The 10,971-nt window shown below is 35.7% G+C and overlaps 2 long non-coding RNA genes across 2 annotated transcripts; one reads left to right on the top strand and one right to left on the bottom strand.

Moving 5' to 3' along the window:
- The first annotated feature begins 1,665 nt into the window (after window positions 1–1,665).
- LOC120734117 lies at window positions 1,666–5,848 on the top strand. Its single transcript, XR_005695973.1, has 3 exons — window positions 1,666–2,374; window positions 2,522–2,845; window positions 3,924–5,848. It is a non-coding gene; the product is annotated as an uncharacterized LOC120734117 (long non-coding RNA).
- Window positions 5,849–6,921: 1,073 nt separating this feature from the next.
- Window positions 6,922–10,645, bottom strand: LOC120734114. The gene is made up of 4 exons (XR_005695972.1): window positions 9,772–10,645; window positions 9,263–9,412; window positions 9,054–9,168; window positions 6,922–8,916 (listed from the first exon to the last, which is right to left on the bottom strand). It is a non-coding gene; the product is annotated as an uncharacterized LOC120734114 (long non-coding RNA).
- Between the last annotated feature and the right edge of the window lie 326 nt (window positions 10,646–10,971).

Raw genomic sequence — 10,971 nt, 5'->3', positions numbered from 1 at the left:
AGAGTAGAAGAGGAAAACTATAATGCCCACACTCCACAATTTTTATCAAACATTTTGAATCCAGAGGGGATTTTAATAAAATAAAGGTCACAATAATAGCATTAATAAGCAAGCTGTTCTTTAGAGACAATATGGTCATCAGAAATGCCAGCCCTTATGAAAATTAAAAGGTAAAACAAAAATACACCAGTGTCACCAAAGAAAATACATAACATTGTATAACTTCACTAATCTAGTATCACAATTTGTGAAAATAAATAAATAAATGAAAGAAATATCTATAAAATAAAATAAAACTGTAGCTTTCTGGATCCTTTTATATTGTGTGAAAGCTAAAAATAATTTCACGCATAAAAATACAGCATTCACAAAAAGTCAAATAATTTATATGTTTGTGTTGTTCTTAGATCAAGATTGTCACAATAACCGTCTATATCTTGTTTCTCTTAAGGACCTGAATTGTTGAACTACTAGTTAAAGCTACCTGGCTTAGAACAATATCGGGGCCCCTGACCGCAGACAAAAAAACGAATAGATAAAAAACAAACAAACTCCAACAACAAAAACAGAACAAATAAACAAAACAAAAGGAACATAAAACTTTTGAAAACCCTGTTAGTATAATTAACCAAATGTGAAGCCATATTTTTGGTCTGATAAAGACAGAAAACACCAGCACCACAAACATGATCAAAAGGGGCTAAAAACTAAAGCATGTATGACCAATTTGTACTGTACAGTTGTGGGAACCAGTGCAAAAGCTCCTTCCTTAAGTCTTATCAGAGAAGAAGAAAGGAGGATAACCATCAGTGCTGTGCAATATTTTAAATTTTGGTATCGATCAGATACCAACTAAATGTGGGGCCAGTATTCCCCACACAATGCAAAAAACAACACTTTTAACTTATAAAGAAAGTTAATGTAGAGGAGAGCAGTGTGTTATGACCTATGACTTGATTCTTGATCGATTAGCAAATTCTGAACACATTTTAATGATCACTAAATCACAGTGACTTTTACTATTCACAATAATTGGTTATACTTTTGAAACTGGGTTTTGTGGAAACCTAAAATATAAATGTGCCTATTTCTAAACAACTCTTCTGCTGTTTAAATGTGCTGTAGGCTATAAATCAAATTGAGGTCACATTCAGTACAACGAGGTTTACACATTTTTCATAGTGGATCTTTTAGGTATATTTCTTTGTATTTCCCCATAAATAATTTACGCAGTTAGGTTGGCAACATACTGAACTTAGAGGATAGAAACAAAGTATTGATTCTATCATGCTACTATCAATCCAATACCAATACCAGCATTGGTATCAATACTATTGATATTTAGATTGATCCGCCCATCTGTAATGACCATAAACCAGCCTTCTGCTTGTAAAACATTCACAGTGCAGTCTTACACTGCCATATAGAAAACATCCCCTTTTGAATGCGGTGAGTGAAAGCTTATAATTTTAATCCATGCAGGCTGATATTGATTAAAACCAACTAAAAATCTGTAAAAATTTATTTAATTAAATTATAAATAATAATCCATGTATACTATTTCATAGAGACTGTATAACTTTTAATTTGTGAAATCAACCTTTTATGCAGTGTGGAAAATGTTTAAATAATACAAAGAACAATTAGGGCTGTGTTAAGAATAAACTAATATTATTGATCATTTTGAGAATAAAGTTGAATTTCAAGATCAAAGTTGAAATTCTATTTTGAGAAAAAAAGTCAAATTTGGTGATTACAGGTGTTTCAGGACAAAATGCCATGACTGCTATAAACATTCTACAAAATGCCTTGTGCAGATGAATTAGTGAAACAAATTGATCAGCCGTCTTATAGTGTATTGTGATACAACGTACATCCTCTTCATTGCACGAGGTTGCAGTCATTGATATTCCTGCATCTGTCCATACAATGTATTCATTTTGTATACATTCGTTCAACTCTTCAACATTTATGTGTTTTTTCCTTTTTCTGTCATCTTTTTACATCCTTTATACTTATCACCACACTGTGTTTATGTGATAAATTTTTAGTGTGCAGAAAACAGATTATGAAGTATGATTTTACTAACTCATCTACACAAGGCATTTTATAGAGGGTATAGGGGGTATAGGTTTGTCTTAATCTCCACATTAAATGTTTTTTTTCTCAAAATTTCTTTTATCTAGAAATTTTGACTTTATTCTCAAAGTGATCAATAGAATAAGTAGAAGTAGAATCCGTAGAATAAACTAGGGCAGGCATACCTTCCAAAAAAAATGTGACATGATTCCAAATGTTCACCTCTGTGTTACAGAAACAATGATTTTCATTTACATCAGCATCACAATTCTGGCAACAACAGCCCTGGCAAAAGGTATTTGATTTTATAGTATATTGTACTGTTTTCAATACAGAAAATGTTGATTGAATTTGTAAATTTCAGTTTTGTTTATAGAATCTGTTTCATTTTATTCCATATTTTACATAAAAATGTTTTGTGTTTATTTCTTGTTTCTTTTAGGGTCAGTTGAATGCATTTTCTCAGAATTTCCTGGAACCCATTATTGTTTTGGAGCCGTAGGTCAGTCGCTAATTTTTCATCTGTCACATAAAATTGATACTACAATGGGAGTTATGAAGGATAACAAAAACTGGGTTGTAAAAACTCACAATAATGGGGCTATGATTTTAAATCATGAATATGTAAATCAACCAAATGGCATAAATAATGGAACACTGAAACTGGGTAAAGCCATGAAGAAACACTCTGGATATTACCAGTTGGAAGAACATGACTCTAAAGGAAAGTTACTGAAAAAAGCGAATGTATGTCTAAAAATATATGGTAAGTTTTTATTTTATTCGGTTGTTTGCTTCAAACTCAAGCTAATCGTTATTATTGATTTATATGAATGGCTGTGTTTTATTAAAAGGAGTTTTAAAAAACCAGATGTTGTAAACCAAGTACATTAATTGTATAGTTGTTTTTTTATTGGATATTACATATATACATATAAATGAGACTAAATTAAATGTTAATTCCATAAAAAACCTCATTGCTTTAATCTTCAAATCTGCAAAAGCAAAAAATATTTTACTGCTTTATACTTTACTGTGCAAATTTAAAAAGTAATGTAAATGTACATGCAATGTACAGTAAAACAAATATTTGAGAGAAAATCTGAATACTAAATCAAAATTTGAATAATAATAATGGATTGGATTTATATAGCACTTTTCAAAGCACCCAAAGCGCTTTACAGTTCTTTCACTCTCACATTCACACACTGGTGGAGGCAAGCTACAGTTGTAGCCACAGCTGCCCTGGGGCAGACTGACAGAAGCGAGGCTGCCATATCGCGCTATCGGCCCCTCTGGCCAACACCAGTAGGCAAGTAGGGTAAAGTGTCTTGCCCAAGGACACAACGACCAGGACAGAGAGCCCGGGGATCGAGCCGGCGACCTTCCGGTTACAGATGCACGTCCCAACCCCTGCTCAGGGGGTCAAGGCCCCAGGAGCATGACAAAACCCTTATGGCACTGAAATATCTGAAACTGAAACATCTCTTTGCATTATTATATTAAAGTCTTTACCTTACAATATAAAGCACCTTGAGGCAACTGCTGTTGTGATTTGATGCTGTATACATATAACTAAATTAAACCTGGAAATCCAAAATTGTAACCCTTGAATGTTATTCATCTATTATTATTATTATTATTATTATTATTATTAGTCAAATTGCTGTTTAAAAAAATATTGCCCCAAATGTGGGACAAATTAAATGTATATTTCTCTTAATACTTGGTGATATTTCCCTAGAAACCTTTTTTGTGACTTAAAAAATACAGTGCAAATTAACTTATACTATATTTTATTTGTCTTCTACACTGCTTACATGATATGATTACATGTCTTCCAGCTCCAGTGTCAAAGCCAACACTGTCTCAGATGTGTTTGTCACCAGAACAGATGAAGATCAGCTGCTTCTCTGAGGGAGATGGAGTACAATTAATTTTGAGTTTGGATGGTCAGATATTTATACAAAGCAATGACCACAACCAGTCCCTAACCATATGGACAGCCGAGTTTCCAAATGTTACCATCATCTTAGATGGAAAGCTGACTGGAAACCTTATGTGCCAAGTTTGGAATAATGTCAGCAGAGATGAAACTGTTATTCCCCTGGCAGCCTGCAGTGGTAGAGTATTTAAACATAAGATTTTCTGAGACAACACTACATATTTTCTTTCAAAGGGAAATTGGATTTGAATTTATATGCAGTAAAATAAATAATTTACCATATGGTTTTGGTTGTCGCCTGTGAATTCTTGTGGGAAAAAGTTAGTACACATCTCCTGTGACTTCAGATGTTACTGTATGTTGAAGAAATGGATGGCAAATGGAACTATTTGAAAGCATTTTAGTATTTTGGAATTTGTCATGATATTCAATATTGTTTGACATTTGCTTTTGCATTCTAGGTTCTGTTACAACCTTGACAGTACCTTTGGTAACCAATGTCATCATGCTGTTTGTGGTTCTGATTCTGGTTATAGAACATTTTTGTAAGAAAGCAAGACCGACAACTGTTAATGAAGGTAAGTGAAGTATCTAAAACTTTGCTTTGAAAAATGTGTTTTTTTAAACAACATAGCTTCATCCAAAGCACAATACACTTTTTGTTTATTTTCCTCCGCAGGTAACTTTGGCACTGATGTTATCTAGAGTGATTGCAAATAACAAATGAAATAAAACCAACTGAGGAAAATCAGCTGGGAAATGATCCAGCTCTGACCCTGAAGTGGTTAAGTAGTTGTATGGATGGGTTTGGTTTTTTTTCTAAATTTTGTTTTGTTATTGGTAATTACTCTAAAATTTAGCAATTTAAACAACTAAAATGGGTAACAAGGATGAATAATGTTTATTGTTGTGGACATGTATTAGGATATTACCATCAATTTACAATATTCATTTGCAACAAACACAAATGTTAGCACGATAGGAAATATCAAATGAAATAAACCCAACTCAGGAAAATCAGCTGGGAGAGGATCCAGCCCTGACCTTGAGGTGGTTATGTAGTTAAGATGTATGGGTGGGTTTTTTCAAATTTTGTTTTGTTATTGGTAATTACTCACAAAATTTGCTGTGGACATGGTCTGAAAGTGTTGTCATACTGTGACATTAGAGTTTTCACGAAAATCAGTGCTCGTGTATTAATCAATACTATCAATGTACAATATTCATTTGCAACAAACAGTGTAATCTTTTGCCACCTCCACCGTTTGTCACCGTTGTAGAGAGACACACAGCTCCTCTCCTCACTAACAGCTGAAATAGTTAATGTTCATAACAGTTAATGTTCCTGTAAAGCTTCTGTTTCAACAACACTGAAGTATTAAACAGTTAACATGAATGTCAACCTGGCGGCAACATTAACATTAGCTATTAGCAGTTATCAGATAGCCACATGGGCCAAATGTTATGGACTAGAGGTCATGGAAAGAATATTGAGCAATGACAGTGCAGATTATGCTATGTCCAGAGCAGATTATGCTCTGCCACAGCATGCTCAGCTGGTTCTAATACATGGAAAACTGGCTAGCTGCTGGTTGCTGGCTGTGCAGAGTAGCACTGTAACTGATTTGAGCAGACAGTCCAGACTGTGCCGAACTATTCCAAGCAAATAAATGGTAAGCTCTGGAGCAGTGCAGTGGCATTTCTTATCTTGTTTTGGACAGCTGTGTGGTCCATTTCAAAATGCATACAGTAATGGATTGGATTTATATAGCGCTTTTCAAGGCACCCAAAGCGCTTTACAATACCACTATTCATTCACTCTCACATTCACACACTGGTGGAGGCAAGCTACAGTTGTAGCCACAGCTGCCCTGGGGCAGACTGACAGAAGCGAGGCTGCCATATCGCGCCATCGGCTCCTCTGGCCAACACCAGTAGGCAAGTAGGGTAAAGTGTCTTCCCCAGGGATACAACGACCAGGACAGAGAGCCCAGGGATCGAACCGGCGACCTTCCGGTTACAGTGACAGAATGAGTGCTTATTTTTTTCAAACATATGTTTTTTTTAAAATTTTAATTCATTTTAACAAGTAACACCACACTTTATCCAAATTTTATTTAAAAATTTTCCATAATGTTCTCCTTCATTAATAAATGATTAAGATATTAGATATTGTGTTATTTGTTACACCCTTTGTTTATTAGTAGGCTCTAAAGTATATTTTCTTTCACTAGCTCTAATAAAATAATCTAAATAATTTGTAAAAAGAACTAAAAAAAAAACCTCTTAAACTTTATCCCAAATACTTATTTGGTTGAATCTAACTTGTAAACTGAAAATTAATAACTTTTAAGAAATTTGTTTTTTGTTATAAGTTTTATTGTTGCAGAATGGGATACAGATCTTCAGTATCACTATTCTACTATTGTCTCTACAGATGTATCTACAAATGCATGCTTTTCTTCCCCATATATACACATATACATGTATGTATCTTCTATAATATTACTAAACCTTTATTTTTTATCTTTGAAACAAAAAGATGAAAGAGTTTTTATACATGAAAAACAGGGGATCCTACATGTTGCTAGATGACAGGCTGATCTTGTATTACTAAAAGGCATTTTTGTGAATTTACAGCATTTTGCCTCATTTTACTGTGGTGTTATTTGAAAATAACTCGAAATGTTAGAAATATTCCAGTGTTAGAAAATCAGCACTGCTCAGTGTTAGCCATTGTTAATCTTCAAAACTGACTAGGTTACTTTTAAACATATAACACTGTCAAAAGTGTTAATTTAACACTCAACAGCGTTGTATTTAACACTCAGAGGTGTGTACCCATATAGACACTCTCTAGTGTTAATTTAACACTGGAGATTTTGCTGTGTACTTTAACCACATCTCTTTCTCTTACATTCTATCAGTAGATCTGTGTTGTATTGTTTCATCGTAGATCAAAATAAACACCTGAAGCAGAGATAGTGTGAATGGAACAAGTTGTGGTTTAAGCACACATCGCACACAAACACGTCTTTGGTTTTCATGTCTAATGTGAAACTTCCTGTTAGCATCTTCTACCAAACTTTGGTACACTAGCTGGTACAGCATGCCACATAGCTTTGTTATGTTTTCAGGATTTTGCAATTTTTTGATTCACAAGTAATGACATTACTGTAAAGGTCTGTAAAGAAACAATTTTAGGGTCAAATCTGACTGATTTACAAATTAACAAAACTCATAATTATTGTGTTTTATATCCGATTGCCTCAAAGCCTTACGACATCCTCCACACTGTGCACTTGAACATATAAAAGTGATGAGCACCTCTTTCGTTGAATTTTGAGTGTTTCACTCAACTTTGTTACATCTGTGGTGTTTCCGGTTCAGCATGACCGCCATAAGAAATTAATGGGCCCACTTTTACAACCTGCTGAACAACCCACTGAATGACCCATAGGAACCCTGGCCACTGAATAGAGGGAGTCACATAATTAGGAAGGGAGAGATTCAAGGATTCTGGTAAAATGGATGGCTACTTGGTCCATGAGCCACGTCAAACAGCTAAAGTGTAGCTTTAAAAAAAACAAAAACCTTTTTCATTGGATTTTGTATTCATATACATTCTATGGCACATATGGCAGGATAAAAGCAATAAAAACACAAGACACTCAAAAAACAAACAAACAAAAAAACCAAAAACAGTACAGGTTACTGCGTACATTCCCAAATTTAGTTACATAGTTTTCATTACCTCACTCTATCTCCACTTCGTCAACTTCCCCATTGTTAATAGTTCCAAAAAACATCTTCCAAATGTCAAAAAATTCTGAAGGTCTTTTCCTAATCACCTGTGCCCAGACTGAACTGTTGCTGAAGAACTCATTCTTCTCCCTTAAGAGAGGCATCAAAGTGGTAACACACAAATCACAAAACCAAGGGAAAAAAAGAACTGGACTAATAAGGAATCCTGACCTGAATAATGACCAAAAAAGGACAACTGAAATATTGAGCTCAATAGGACTGTTTTTGGGGTTATTTTTGTTATGTTATGACGCTGGATGTAGTGGATTGCGAGTCTGGCAGCTCAGATCCGGTCCTGGCCGACACCGCCACCACTCTCACTGGCGTGTGGAAACAAAGAAGTGGAGAGCACAAAACACGGACTTTTGGCAGAAGACACGACACAGGAGTTGAGGGAACGCACTGGGATTTATTGTGTTAACATTCCCCACATTGCCATGGCCTGCCACGGAGACCATGACAGGGTGGAAGTGCCTGGTGCCCAGCAGTAGCCCACACCCATTCCGGCTCCCTGGGGGAGGGCCGCGGAGCAACCATCGTGTCCTTGACTTGCACAGCTGGCACCGGAGAAGGAGGTCGAGATGAGAAAATTTGCTGTCCATACAGACAATATTGATTTGTAAATGATTAACTAACAACCTTTCAACACAAAGCTCTTTATTTGTAGCAAAGTTCTACAAGAAAGATAACTTTAAATGTGCTTGTGCTTAAAGTGCTTCACTGAGCTGAAATTTAAACTTAAAACATCTCAAGATATATTCAATTGAAAAAAAAAAAAAAAATCAAAAGTCCCTCAAAGTGTCAAAGGCTTCACACTGAACATGTCAATATCTGAACAGCTTGATATCTTATGGACTGTCTTCCATTGCAGTCACATGCCCCTCAGATGGCCAACTCCTGTAATTTGGCCTTCTTGATCTTTCGCCTTGGGTGAACCAGCTTGCCACACTCTCTCTAGCTTCAAAATCTTTCAGACTTGGCCCCTCCACACTTATTCTTATCAGGTCATCCACTGTCTCTGAATGAAGGGATATTCTTGTGTCTGATTTAATTCTTCTGTGCAGAGAACCCTCTTTCACATACCAAAGCTGAGACAGGTAGGGCCAGCATAATGTTTACAAGATGCAGGATCAGAGAGAAAAATAAATTCAAGAGATTTATTTAAGCAGTGTGTTACACAGCAAAACTCACACAATCTTAGGAAAGAACACCAACAAAAACTGACCTTGTACTCTGAGCAGTACGGCTCTCTGCTCAACATGCGCTCCCAAAAGATCCTGGCAATTAACAGCTTCAAACTTATAAACTCTTCTTTTGCAAGCTCTGTGTTTACACCATTTCTGAAAATGATGTGGATTACACAGCTAATCAGTGTTCACATGAACAAAATATCTACAACCAGCACACATGATATTGTAGTAATCCACCAGCTACCTTTTCTTGACTGTGGAGAAGTGATCCAAGAGAAATGCAAGGTCATCAGCACCATGGTCCACTAAATCTCTTGGTTCTCTGGGCAGCTATCATGATTGAAAATGTTGAAGCAAGTGACAGCTTTGGTTGTGGCTGACTCAGAAGCACTCTCTGTTGTCAGAACGAATACATTTTAGTAAATGAAAATAACAACATAACAATCCTGTTAACAATAATAACAACATTTCTTATCTACATGTATTTAATACACTTGCCTAGGAGACTACTGAATCTTGCTTTGAGATTTTTCACAGTGGATTAGATTGTTGCATCCATTACTTTTTTAAGTTTAGTGGAAGTAACACCATCTTTTGCCACCTTTGAGTGTTATTGTCTGTGCAATGCATAAACCATGAATAGGGATTGTGAGTTTGATATTAGAAATATTTGTACAAATAGACAAAAATAATAATAAAGTAATAAATAGTGTTCTCTGTTTATATAAAAGACACAGCCACATGTAGGCCTACCTGGAATTTGTAGATTGCCATTTCACCCTCTTCATGCTGCTGCCTCCTCTATAAAAAAATCAACAACGTAAGAACAAATTAATCAAAAGCTTTTCTATATAAAAATGTCTTCAGCTGTTTTTAAAAGAACCAATGGAGTTTGTACAGCGTAGAGACAGTGGAAGAGAATTCCACAACCGTAGTACCACTGTCTATAAGCACTTTGAATCACCTTGTTGTTGAATTGTGCTATACAAATAAACTTGCCTTGCCTTGCCTTGTCTGAAAGGCCCAATCACCACGAGTTTTAAAACGAGTGCGCGGTACCACCAGCAGTCTCTGATCTAATGACCTTAAAGCTCGGGAAGATGAATGCGATTTCAGCAGGTCAGATAAATATTGGGGAGCTTGACCATGTACGGCCCTAAAGGTTAGAACTAAAATTTTAAAATTAAACCTAAAACTTACAGGCAACCAGTGAAATGAGGCTAAAACTGGAGTAATATGAGACCTTCTCTTGGTGCTTGATTAAGAGACGTGCTGCAGCATTCTGCACAGTCTGAAGATGATTTAAGGATGATTTGTTAAAACAAGTAAAAAGACTATTACAGTAGTCTAAACGGGAAGAAATAAAAGCATGAATAAGTTCAGACTTTGACACCATTAGTCTGAGTTTTGAAATATTAAATGATAAAAACAGTTCCCGACAGACAGTCTTGTTCTTGCAACCATCTCCTCTGTGGTCACCAGCAGTTGTTCCAGGTTGCAAACAGCCTGTTTAGGTATAACAGTGCAGTATTATTAAAACAGTTGAAGATGACCACAAACACAATTCAAATTTACACATCCTACTTCATCTCCCTTACCTGTGGTAGGATAATATCATTCCTCTGAAGTAGGAATGATATTCTTAATATTATTCTGATATTCTTAGAGAACGGGACATGTCTCTCTCTTAGAGAAAGAACACAACCCAAAGCTCACTGATAAAATCAAGCTAGCGCTAAGCAAAAACCCAAAAATCAACCAGAAATTCACAGAAAATGTTTTGCTTCTCCTGGGACAATATTGTGTGGGAACAAGAACCTCAGGTGCCACAACACCTTTCGTTCCTCCTTGAATTAAATCTCAATCACAGAAAATGCGGTACTCCGACCTAAAACTTACTCTATTAATTCATCATTTTCACTCTGTGCCACTGTTCCTCCCCAGGGCTATGTG

The sequence above is a fragment of the Simochromis diagramma genome, unplaced genomic scaffold (assembly GCF_900408965.1).
Source record: "Simochromis diagramma unplaced genomic scaffold, fSimDia1.1 OVJJ01000216.1, whole genome shotgun sequence".
Lineage (NCBI taxonomy): Eukaryota > Metazoa > Chordata > Actinopteri > Cichliformes > Cichlidae > Simochromis > Simochromis diagramma.
Note: the sequence above shows the minus strand (reverse complement) of the source record. Positions and strands in the feature narration are given on the sequence as shown.